At 41.9% G+C, this 12421-nt stretch overlaps 1 long non-coding RNA gene across 1 annotated transcript; it reads left to right on the forward strand.

The window, feature by feature from the left end:
* Positions 1–226: 226 nt before the first annotated feature.
* LOC102752788 lies at positions 227–5781 on the forward strand. Its single transcript, XR_435168.1, has 3 exons — positions 227–289; positions 4435–4641; positions 5632–5781. It is a non-coding gene; the product is annotated as an uncharacterized LOC102752788 (long non-coding RNA).
* The last annotated feature ends 6640 nt before the right edge of the window (positions 5782–12421 follow it).

Consider the following 12421-nt stretch of genomic DNA (forward strand, 5'->3'; position numbering starts at 1 on the left):
CATCCTGTAAGGACCATCCTGTGCTGGTGTATTTTGAGATAAGACCCACTTCTATCCTTCCTCAGGACCCCCATAAACTCCAGGTGACCTTTTTGCTTACTTGCCTCTAAAAACCCACAGGCCCTTTCCCTGGTCTTTGAGACATTCCTTATTAGTGAATATTCTGTCTCACTCTTGTGATGGTTTACATAAAATAATCTTCTTGTCTGACGCATTTGTCTTGCACAGTTTGGTGCTGTAACGTGGATAGGACCGGACCTTCCTTTGGAACTCTGTTGACTCCACCCAGGTAAGGAGACCTGCTGGAACCCTCTGTGCTCCATTCCTGACTAGTGATGAGCAACTCAATGGTGAGTCTGACTCCTGGTCATATGCTATGGACTCCAGTCCATTGGTGCCATTTGTAAGTATTTGATTTTCATACTTTTTGAATGCACATTTGATTTCTGGTACCAGCTTTTTTGTTTGTTTGTTTTGTGGTCTGACCATTTGGTGGTTTCTGTAAAGCAGTTAATGGTTTGTGGAGATCTTGTCTCTGTCAAGTAAAAGACAACATTGATTCTTGTTTGTCAGTCTTTCCTTTTTGTCTAGTTTGAATGCAAATCAGTTAAGAACTTATGCCCACTAGGAAGACAATAGCCCTTTAATATAGACCAGTGAGTTTTGCATTTCAGTGTTTATGCTTGACCTGTGACTGCAATTTTAGAATTGAAGGTATAGAGTTTCTCTTTCTCTTTGTCTGTATATTTATGTCTGTCATTGCAAGCCTTAGCCTTATACTGTATGAGTGTATAATATTTTCCCCAACTCCTTTCTTTAAGGAGTTGTATTCTGATTGGCTTACAGGTAAATCATTGCATATATAAATTGAATATTCAGAAATTAAGGGAATTGAACTACTTACAAAAACCAAGTCAGAAACGTTTTACAATTTCACGCTCACATAATTTAGGTAAATATTTGACAAATAGAGTTGTTTAATATTTGTGATTTAATAAAAACAGCTGTTTTTTATTTATTAGAATTAAGTATAATATACACATAGATTTTTATTCTATTGCATATTCCAAGGTAATACCTCCATCTTTCCAAATGATCCCATAGGATTCCAAGATGAGTTTCTTATTTATCTGCCTTATAAAACCATAGGCCCTCTTCCTTTTGTGTGAGACTTTCCACATTAATGAATGTTTGCCATATTGGAGTAGCTCCAATAAAATTATCTATCTACTCAATGTCCTGTGCATTTTGTTTTTCATGTAACTTATCTGGTCTAATTCTCACTACAGCCTTATAAAGTAGTCAGTATTCTTATTTTATACTGAGAATACTACATTTAGGAAACTTTAGAAACTTAAGTCCATACATCTAGAAATGGGTGGATATTTGATAATTTTATAGGCTGTGCTCTTAACCTAAAATCTATATATCATGATAAGTTAAATTATTATTTGTGTACATTACATTCAATTTAGGAATAAAATATTTAATAACTTCCCCTGAATTGAAGAGGAGAGTATGCTATAGTTCTCTTTAAGCGTAAGACCAGAGCCAAAGTTCATCACTTGATGGGATATGCACTGTTAAAGCAGGAGAAATTAATTGCGTCATTAAATATATTATTAGAACAGGGACTCTGTTGAGCTAAGTTTGAAGCAGATGGACAGACCAATAACTACATATATTTTAGTGATGGCAGAAGACCATAAGAATTAAAGATCTCTTAAAAAATTGCACCAAATACTTTGATTGGGTCCTGGATAGAAAAAAACCATCTCAGGTTATCACCTATCAAACCCACTCCTCCATATGTTGATTTTTAAATTGTGGTTAATATTTAATATTGTTTTAACTGTTTGTAAAGGTTGGCATGTCACCACTGCTAAGAATCCCTAGTTCTCTGGTGTTTTCCAATTAGTCTGTCTCTGAAAACTCTGTGGCTTTCTTATATAAATCTTTCTCCAACATATTCCCAGGCCACAATGAACTTTTAATCTCTGGTTTAGTCCCTTATTTAATAGTAGAGGCCCAGTGCATGAAATTTGTGCATGGTTAGGGTCCCTAGGCCTGGCCAGCGATCAGGGCTGATCTGTGGGGTGACTTGCGGGGTGATTGGCGGGAGGGCCCGCTGGTACCCACCTTGGCTGGCCTGGTGTCTGAGGGCTGGAGGCAGCTCCTGCATTGAGCATCTGCCCCCTGGTGGTTAGTGCATGTCACGCCGCCTGCTCACCAGACCTGCCCCCCGCCAACCAGTTGCTCCTCAGGTCATTCTGCTGTTCAGTCGATTTGCATATTAGCCTTTTATTTTATTGAAATTCATTAAAGAAAACCTAAATAACTGAGAGACTGTGCTCACTGAAAATAAAACTCAGGAATATCGCCACGTCTATTTGCTCAAGTGACATAAATACAGTGGAACCTCAGTTCTGGAACTTAATTCGTTCTGGATGCGGGGTGATTGGCGGGAGGGCCCGCTGGTACCCACCTTGGCTGGCCTGGTGCAGCCCGCTCACCGGCCCCGCCCCCTGCCGCCACACCCATTGGTCACCTCCCTCTGCAGGGCAACTGGCAGGGCGATCGGGAGTGGGGGGGACCCTGGCACCCACCTTGGCTGGCCTGGCTCTGCAGTCGTTGGGGGGCCCAGTCACCCCCACCTTGGCTGGCCTGGTGCTGCCCGCTCACTGGTCCTGTGCCCCCCCCCCCTCACTGCTGGTCACCTCCCTCTGCCCACTGGCACCCTCCTTGGCTGGCCTGGCGCCGCCTGCTCACCAGACCTGCCCCCCGCCAACCAGTTGCTCCTCAGGTCATTCTGCTGTTCAGTCGATTTGCATATTAGGCTTTTATTATATAGGATTTGTTTTCCTCTGAGATAGCCTGAACAAATGAAACACTAGAAAATCAAGATATTATTTTGAAGAGGGGCCCTTACATTGTTAGCAATGTAATAATCTAAAATAATTGCTAGGCCCTAGCCAGTTTGGCTCAGTGGATAAAGCATTGGCCTGAGGACCGAAGGGTCCTGGGTTTGATTCTAGTCAAGGGCACCAGGCTCCTCCCTGGCCAGGGCTTTGGTTGGGGCACATGCAGGAGGCAACCAATCAATGTTTCTCTCACATCAATATTTCTACTCTCTCTGAAAATCAATGGAAAAATATTCCTGGATGAGGATTAAATAAATAAAATAAAATAAAATAATTGATAGGATGCTCTGCCTCTCAGAAGTTACTCTCGTGGTGCTTTTAACTAACTTAGAAGAATATGCTTGTGTGAAACTATTCTAAGATGAAGGCAATGGTTCAATATTGTCTTCAAAATAACTTTAATTTGGATCCAGTCAATATTGCTGCACTCTTATTTGAATTATCTGCTTTTGAGTAAGGAAGATTTAGTACACCTAGTAAAATACCAGGGGAAACCATAATATCTTAAAGAAATCTGCTGTTGTTTAGAAAACTGCATGAACAGTTCTCATTTGCAAATGGTTATTTATTGCTTAGCTATTTTTAGACTTTTTTTGGCATGCGTTTCTCACAGTAGCCTCTGGTGCATTTTGCCGAGTTTAGTAATTAGCTTTCCCATTAGCTTACACGCAACATAGAAGATAACATAAACAAAGGGTGTATTCATATAGATCAGCACATGTTCACAGGCAGACAGGTAAACAGGGGAGGATACCTTTGATCCAGAGTTTATCAGCTGAGATTATTTTATTCTCTCCAAACCAAGAATCTTAAGTGCTTCCTCTTTGTTCAGAGAGTATGGTTTGTTTTGGGGCCACGCCTATGTGCCTACAAGCTTTTCAGGAGGCTATGAAATGTTTACACTCTGAAAATAAAATTATTAGCTGTGAAATACAGAATAAAAAAACAACTGTAAAATATCACATAATTTCAGTGTAACATTGTCTACTAGTCAGCTGCAACTCAATTATAAAACAGTTTACATAACCTCTAATGTGGAATGTGGAAGCATTTAAAATACACTAAATAGAACACAGAAAAGATCCTTTATAAGTAAGAGTAGCATGGATTTCCCAAGATCTTAAAAACACCTGGCATATTGCTGCTAGGATCAGTACACTGGATTTGTGTTGGTCCCTGTTTAGAAAATCTCATTCTGCCCAGACTCAGATGAGTAACTTCCCTTCGGAGGACATAGATGACTTGGGCAGTTAAGCTGGTCACTTGAGTGGCCTAGTTTTAAAAAGATGAGCTAAATCAACCTGATTTCTTATAGAAGTTTTCAAGTATGTGAAGGACCTTTACATTGAGAGATCATAAAACAATGGGGCTAAGTCAGCCATTATGGGGCCACATGCATGAAGATATTATGGGAAAGCAGAGACTCATTGCTGAGAAAGACCGTCTATGACTAGTTCCCTGTGTTTTGCTAAATCTTTGTTCTTTACCTTTTTTTCCCCCTGGATTCCTGTAGTTTGTGACAATATCCTTACCTTCGGCCCACTGTTGTCTATGAGCAGGCTTGAAATGCTTTCTGTTACTTGCTACAAAAGAACCCTTAATGAAACTGAAGTTGTAACAGAGGATAGCACATCCTGTCTTTGTGGAGAATAGACCAGGCCAGAACAAGGAGGAGAATCTGGGAAGTGCATTTACAAATCAGGACACCTGGGGATAGCAGGTATGAGAGCCTTTTATGTAAATGTGAGCTGTGTTCAGATGTAGAACTGGGAACACTTCAATCTGTCCAGGACCATCTCCCTAGTCCCTCCTATCCCATCCCCAGGCACTTAGAAGAGTGACTAAGCCTGGTGGTTAGCAGTTAACATTTACAGCACATTGACATGGTATGGGGAGAACAAGATAACAAGAAAGGTACTGTGGTCTCCTGCTCTGGTGGGAGGTTGTGCCCTGAGGGATCTGGAAAAAGGGGATTACTCTGACATTTCCAAGACATGTTATTGCATGTGCAGAAAGACAATAGACAGGCTCAATTAAGGTAAAGATTTCCCTTTGTCAAGAAAGATGCTGGCTGAGTACCTCACTACCTACCATAACTCTCTTTTAGTTAGGAAGTTTTCATTTCAGACCATCCTATGTAGTTACTTTAGGTCTCTGAGTTTGTAAGGCCCACCATGCAGACCTCCCCCGAGGTTGTCAGGTTTAGTATGTGGCCATTTTTTGTCCATAGCTGCAATAATCTTTTTTATTTAAGAGCAGGGACCGTGTTTTTGATTATTGCTACTGCTTAGTGATAAGATGAATACCTGAGACAAAGTTATAAATTAACCTAATTATGAATAACTGGAAAGGAGCAAAGGGAAGGCCAAATTTGGTAGGCATTCATTTGTGCAGTCTTGTAAGGAGGCTGCAGTTTAACACTCTCCAGGCCTATTACCTGCAGATTGATAGGGTAAGGGACTGGACAGGAGGAGAAGGATACACACATGCCCAGTAAAGTCTAGGTGATATAGGGAAGGTACTTGTCTGTCAGTCATACCTGGGAACAGGTCATTGGCCAGCATAGGCATGGCTACTACAAGGGCATGAACTTTGAGATATTTAATCTCCTAAACAAGGGCATTCTCTCTCTTGTTGCTCTTGCCTCTTATGCTCTGAGTCCATGCTCCTGGCTTGTGGGGCTCTCACACCCTTGGATTCTTCCACATAGACCACAGCCATGTGGAGCCCACACAATAGACTGATGACCTGCAACTAGCCTAATGCTAAACCGGACCCAATTCCACCATGGAATGAAACTGGACACTGGCTTTGCTGCTAGCTCTACTGAATCCTCAGGGCTGGATTAAGGGAAATGGAACTTCTGAAACCGAGGGATATAATTCCATGAAAATAAGCTTTCTACCACATCTCATTCTCCTAAAGGGGCCTCCAGAAATACTTATTCCAGTGACACCTCAAGAGCCCTACTCCCACTAGGAAAGGAGAAATACCATCCACAATTTTCTCCAATAACAAAAGGAGATGCTCAATAAAATTTTGTTGAGAGTATCTAGGGAGTCATGGCCACGGGTGGTCCCTGGCCCCCCAACCAGCATGCGGAGGAGGGCAGCCTGCAGCTCCCCCATCGTGCAGCTCTGGGAGTATGCCACCACCCGCACCAAGGGGTCCGCACGCGGCTACGACCTGTCCAGTGCCTATGATTACACAATGCCACCCATGGAGAAAACCCTTCTGAAAACTGACATTCAGGTAGCTCTTCCTTCTGGGTGCTATGAAGAGGAGCTCCACGTTCCAGCTTGGCTGCAAAACACTTTATAGATGTAGGAGCTGGTGTTATAGATGAAGATTATAGAGGAAATCTTGGTGTTGTACTATTTAATTTTGGCAAATAAAATTTTGAAGTAAAAATGGTGACCGAATTGCACAGCTCATTTGTGAACGGATTTTTTAATCCAGAAATAGAGGAAGTTCAAGTTTTAGATGACACTGAAAGGGGCTCAGGGGGTTTTGGTTCTATTGAAAAAAATTAAAATTTATGCCAAGAATAGAACATGATAAATAGTTTTTCTTTGGTGTTTTGCACTTCTATAAACTTAACAGCTTTAGATTCTAACAATATTTGGTTCTCTTATGCTCAAGGAAAAAGGTACTCTGTTGGAATCACATTGAACTTTTTTGTATTTTTCCACATTTGTTGTTGTATAAATATTTATGGTAACCTATAGTTTTTTTTCAATCAAATGTACATCAATTATAGATCCCCAGAACTGTATTATTTAATTCACTAAATGCTTCCTATTCAACAACTTATTCTTCAGTTTGCTTTATAAATCATAAGCAAAGCCTTTTATTCAATAAATTTAAATTCTTTCACAGATACAAATGATTATTGTAAACTGAACTAAAAGATAATAAAAAGTTAAAGAAATAAAAAAATGTTGTTGAAGGAACAATTAATACTGCTCTAGCCCCTCAGAGAAATCCAAGAGTAATTGCTTTAGTGAAATGTTCCCCCCCCCTCCTCTAAGGGCTGTTATAGATCATTAGAATTTTACTGTAAATATAATATTAAATGTACTTTCAGGTGAAAACTTATATAAGAACTGGAGTCCCGATGCGTGAAATTCATGCACGGGGGTGGATGGGCCTTCCCTCAGCCTGGCCTGTGTCCTCTTGCAATCTGGGACCCCTCAGTCGTAACCGCCAGCCTGCTCACTCCTTACCACTTGGCTCGCCACTCCTTACCACCCACCTACTTGCTCCTTACCATTTGGCTCACCGCTCCTTAGTGCTGCCACCTGCCACCACTGCTGCACTTGCCAGCCGTGAGTCCAGCTTCTGGCTGAGCAGCACTCCCGCTGTGGGAAAGCACTGACCACCAGGGGGCAGCTCCTGCGTTGAGCATCTGCCCCCTGGTGGTCAGTGCGCATCATACCAACAGGTCATTCTGGTCGTTCCAACATAATGGTCACTGGGCTTTTATATATATTTATAGATTTTGAAAGGGACTCTTTCAAGACACCATCTAAAGGGAACTGTGATCTCCCATGTGACCTTTGGAGATGTCAGCCTATGAGTTTGCGCTTATTCAGAATAAGAGCTGATTTGCGAGGTCAACTGAGAAACAAATTAGAGAGGCTTCTGGTGTATATGAAACCTGACAGGTGATGCATTGCTCTCAGCAGTCACTGTTGAGAAACCATGCGTTAGCATCCCTATGACACTCATACTCTCAGCTTTGTTTGTTTTGGCTTTTTGTCCTAAAATACATCAGTGGGCCAATCCCCAGAACTGTGTTTCTATCTTTAGCCAGGAGTGGGGAAAAGTGAGCAAAGAGCAAAAATAATTTGGGGTAGATTTCTTAACTGATCTTAACCTAGTAGAAATGTCTTTTACATGAAAACATTTTTTCTACAACTCTGGTCATGTTTGGGAAATCACATGCAGGACAGGGTCTTTCTAACACGTAACCATATAAGAAGGGATGCTGGTCTGATGAAAGGGAGGTAGTCATGGCTGAGATGGGTGTTGGCAGCCTGGAGGAAGCGTATGAAGGTGTTTATGCTGCAAAACAGAGTCCTGCTGTAAGCCATGATGATACCTGTCTTAGGAGGTGAAAGGTGTTGGTCAAAATTAAAATAGGGGAGAGGGAGAAGGAACCAACTCCTAAGAAAATAGAATTCAGCCTGCCCTATAATCATTGACCATATTTAAAGCAGCCTTCAGAGAGTTTGGAACACGTTTTTGGCAGGAAGAAGAGCATGACTCTTTTTTTTTTTTTTTTTTTTAAATAGAAAGGTCCGTGTTTAGGTACATGGGGAGAGCTCTTTGACATAAGAGTTCATACAGAAGGCATAATGGGGGTAGTTTCTGTAAGAGCTGAAACACCATTCCATACCTAAACCTTCCTTGATGTAGCAAACTTGTCTCAAGTTTGCTCCTGATTGATTTTGCCAGCAGACAAGACTGTGGTTATTTTTATTTGCACCCCAGTTGCTATTTCACTTAAGTGAGCCTCCACACTGCCCTATTTCCTAACCGCATATAAGGAAAGCAGAACAAAGGGCTAATAGCATGATTCCATGTCATCTTGTTAGAGTGGCTCTAACAGGGAGGATTTCAGTAGCAGTGTCACCCCGCATTGGTGAACCACTGTTCAAGGTGAAGTGCATTGCAAATTTGAAGTTACTTCAATTAAAGAAGGGCATTTTTTATTGATTTGCATTTTAGAAAACAAAATCTGATTGTGGTTATGCCAATTCAATTCCACTCACTTGGCTTCTGAGATGCAATTATAGACGGAGGAGAAAGGGGTGCCATTGAACCAAGAAGCCCAGGAATGCGTATAATTCAGTCTTTTTAGTGGACGGCGTAGCTGCTGATCGGGGTTTGTCTAAGGCAGCTGTGGGCAAACTACAGCCCGCGGGCCAGATCCGGCCCGTTTGAAATGAATAAAATTTAAAAAAAGACCGTACCCTTTTATGTAATGATGTTTACTTTGAATTTTATTAGTTCACACAAACACTCCATCCATGCTTTTGTTCCGGGCCTCCGGTCCAGTTTAAGAACCCATTGTGGCCCTCGACTCAAAAAGTTTGCCCACCCCTGGTCTAAGGGTTGATGTTTTCTCACTTTAATAAGACTTAAACACGCTTTTCTAATGTCTTAAAACCTGACAAGGGAGTGTGTTGTGTAGGTGAGGTACATTTGGCCTGCACGTAGAGATGGAGAGGAGTTGAGATGTAGTGTTTTATTGTAAACCCTAGTTTATACTCTTGAGCGAGCATGGCATATCTAAAGTCACCATCACTGTTACCCTTGCCAATTCCATATTGGATCCTCTGCTTATCTTTGCTTATCCTCACATCTCCCATGCTTATTCAGTAGCTTTTGCCATGTGGCTCCTTCTGCCTTGAAAAACCTTTCTCTCCAAACTCAATTAAGCACGTCCCTCTACCTATGTATGGCTTCTGTCAGACCCTTACCACATGAGTGCGCTGACTCAGTTCTCACACGCTAGATTATAGGTGTCCACCCAGGGCAAAACAGCTGCTTTATTCTCCACTGTGCCTGTCACAGTGCCGTGATCAGTCAGGAATCAAGTGAGTGGTCAGTCTGTCTCTCCAGGGTTGATGTTTTCTCACTTTAATAAGACATAAACATGCTTTTCTAATGTCTTAAAACCTTACTGGTAGGCATAAGATGGAATGGGAAGTGGTGGTGAACAGTCATTAGCAAATCTGTGTACAAGAAACTAACTGAGTGACTCACATTTATAAGGAATTGTGGGCTGCTCAGAGTACCCGAACCCATAAATCTGGGACTTGGAGGCATGGAATCAAGTTGCCCAGGAACCTCACCTTCGCATCTCTTCAGAACTCTAAGTCAGGTAGTTGAGAGGCTGGAGTAAGCTGGGGAAAAAAAAGTGATTTTATTTTAGTTTTCTCCCACCACATGCACTGAACTATGTTGGCCAACATAAGTCTTCATTTTTCGTTCATTTTAGTACATTTTTATCAAGTGCCTACTCCGGGTCAGGCATTGTGCTGGTTGCTTAGGATACAGCCCTGGTTTCAAGGAGGTGTCTCTGGCTTCTTGTGGGAAGAGAGGAGGAGTAAACAGAACATTGCAATTCACTGGGGACCATGGTCTCCAAAGTGAACAAAAGCACTTAGTTTGTATCCCACAGGGCCTCCTATCTGCTTTGTAGACAGGAAGATCTGCCCTTTGCCCCTTTCTACATAAACAAAGGCTTCATGGTGCAGTCTGAACCATTTGTGCCACCACTGAGAGAATGCAAAGCCAGGGAGAAATTATTTGTTGTGGTAGGTGTATTTGGGGTGGGAAGCTCGAAGAATTTGGACCAGTAATTTTTGCTCTCTACAGAAAATAGAGTTTTGGGATTGAGACAAAGGTAGATTTTTGTTGGTCACAGTGAATCTTTCTAATGTTTATTTGTGTGGGTTTCTAGGAATTCTTGAGAATTTCAGGGACAGAAATGGAATGTCTCTCATTTGCTTTATAATTATTTAAAAGGGCAATGATGTGTGTGTGTGTGTGTGTGTGTGTGTGTGTGTGTGTGTGGTATGGGGTGTGGGATAGGGGAAGGGAGGCTGGGGGCAGAGCATACTCTTCTCAATTGGATCCCACCTATCTCGCAGGTTCCAGTTACTCTTGGTCCACCCCAATGCCATCTGCCCCTATATCTTCATAATAGCTGCTCTAATTCTCTCTGTTTTTCAGACACATCTCCCTTTTCCTTGTTAATCGAGGCTTGCTTCTCCCAAGACAGGTGCTGTTCCATTCTTTGCCCCCCAGGAATACCATTCTCACACCTGCATCATAGTATGCCTCCCCTTGTTTCACAACCTGTCCGTGCATCTGATATAGCCACTAATTTATGATGACGAATGGGCATAGACCACATGGTATTATCATCGCTAGCATGAGATCTGTTCACATTGCAGAGAGTCCGATGTTTAAGGCCCAGTTCTACATAATTAGCTATATAACTTTGGAGCAAGTTAGTTAACCATTGTAAGCCTTAATTTCCTTCTCTGTAAAATGTTGACAATAATAGTATCTACTACATAATGTGTTTAGTTATTCAGATAAAATTAGACAATATGCATGCAAAGAACTTAGCCCAAAGCTGGGTACTAGGTTGGCACTGAACAAGAGTTACTTGCCTTGATCAAGTTATCACTAAATATTTGTTGTATGATTTGAATATCTCCTTGAGAGTAGTTATTCCTCACCTGCATTTCACTACATTCTCCCTGTGCTTCAGTAACTCAGATTTTTAAAAATATATATATATATATTTATTGATTTTAAAGAGGAAGGAAGAGGGAGAGAGAGATGGAAACATCAATGGTGAGAGAGACGTTGATTGGCTGCCTCCTGCACGCCTCACACTGGGATCAAAACTGCAACCCAAGCATGTGCCCTGACCGGGAATCCAACTGTGACTTCCAGGTTGGTAGGTCGATGCTCAACCTCTGAGCCAAAATGGCCGGGCATAACTCAGATTCTTGGTGCCTAAGAAGTGCAGATATTTCTAAAGTCCTCAGGCACTTTAAACTTTAAAATGCTCTGGGCTGTGATAGGAACAAACGATAAATGGCACATGGAAGCATAATTCACAAAGTTTTAACATGATCCCATGAAAATGTCCAAGCTTCAATATAACTGTCATCTTCTGTACATCATTCCATCTGTTTTCATCTGCCTGAAAGCATTCCACAGTTGTTTGGGACTGATCTCACTAATTACTTTTGGAGAGTTAGTCCCAAGATCCTCAGCCCTGCCTTCTATCATCCCAGGAAACATCGTTCTGATGAGACAACCAGAAACTCAATTATCTGCCTTTGGTATGTATGAAACTGCACAGTGACTACATCACAGTGTGGAGCTATAGATAGGGTTTGGGCTAGTGCATCTGATCATTTTTACTTTGGGAGAAATCTACCCTCCCTACTTGCTGGAATGAACAATAGTGATGAACGGATGAATTGAGGCAAAGAGCCTCTCTCTCTAGAGCTGATGTGGAGGCACCTTTCTCTCAGTTCCCCAACTGTGCTTAAGGCCAGGGCATCACAAGTAAATTTGTTAACAAAGGTTCAAGCTGCACTTGCTGGGAGAAGTTAGGAAAACCAAGGTTGCACCTGTTTCGTTTTCTTTCTCTTTTTCCCTTTTATGTTTTCTTTCCACTGCTTACAATGAGAATATTTTATTTATTTACTTATTTATTTAATTAATTAAATAGCAAAGGAAAGCCGTCTTCCAGGTGTCCTTCATGGAGCCAGCCGTGGTTAGGTTAGTGAGGGCTGGACATATCTATAATTCAGCTCGGGAATATTTCTCTTAATAATTAATCGAGCGCCACAAAAGGAGGAGGCCCAATAAGGCCCTCGAACAAAGCTGCCAGCTGAGGACTACAGTGGCAGCCTCGGTGCCAACCGACCCGCCCAAGGTCGGCTTTTCTTCAGCATTCC

Source organism: Myotis davidii, unplaced genomic scaffold, assembly GCF_000327345.1.
Source record: "Myotis davidii unplaced genomic scaffold, ASM32734v1 scaffold330, whole genome shotgun sequence".
NCBI classification, from domain to species: domain Eukaryota; kingdom Metazoa; phylum Chordata; class Mammalia; order Chiroptera; family Vespertilionidae; genus Myotis; species Myotis davidii.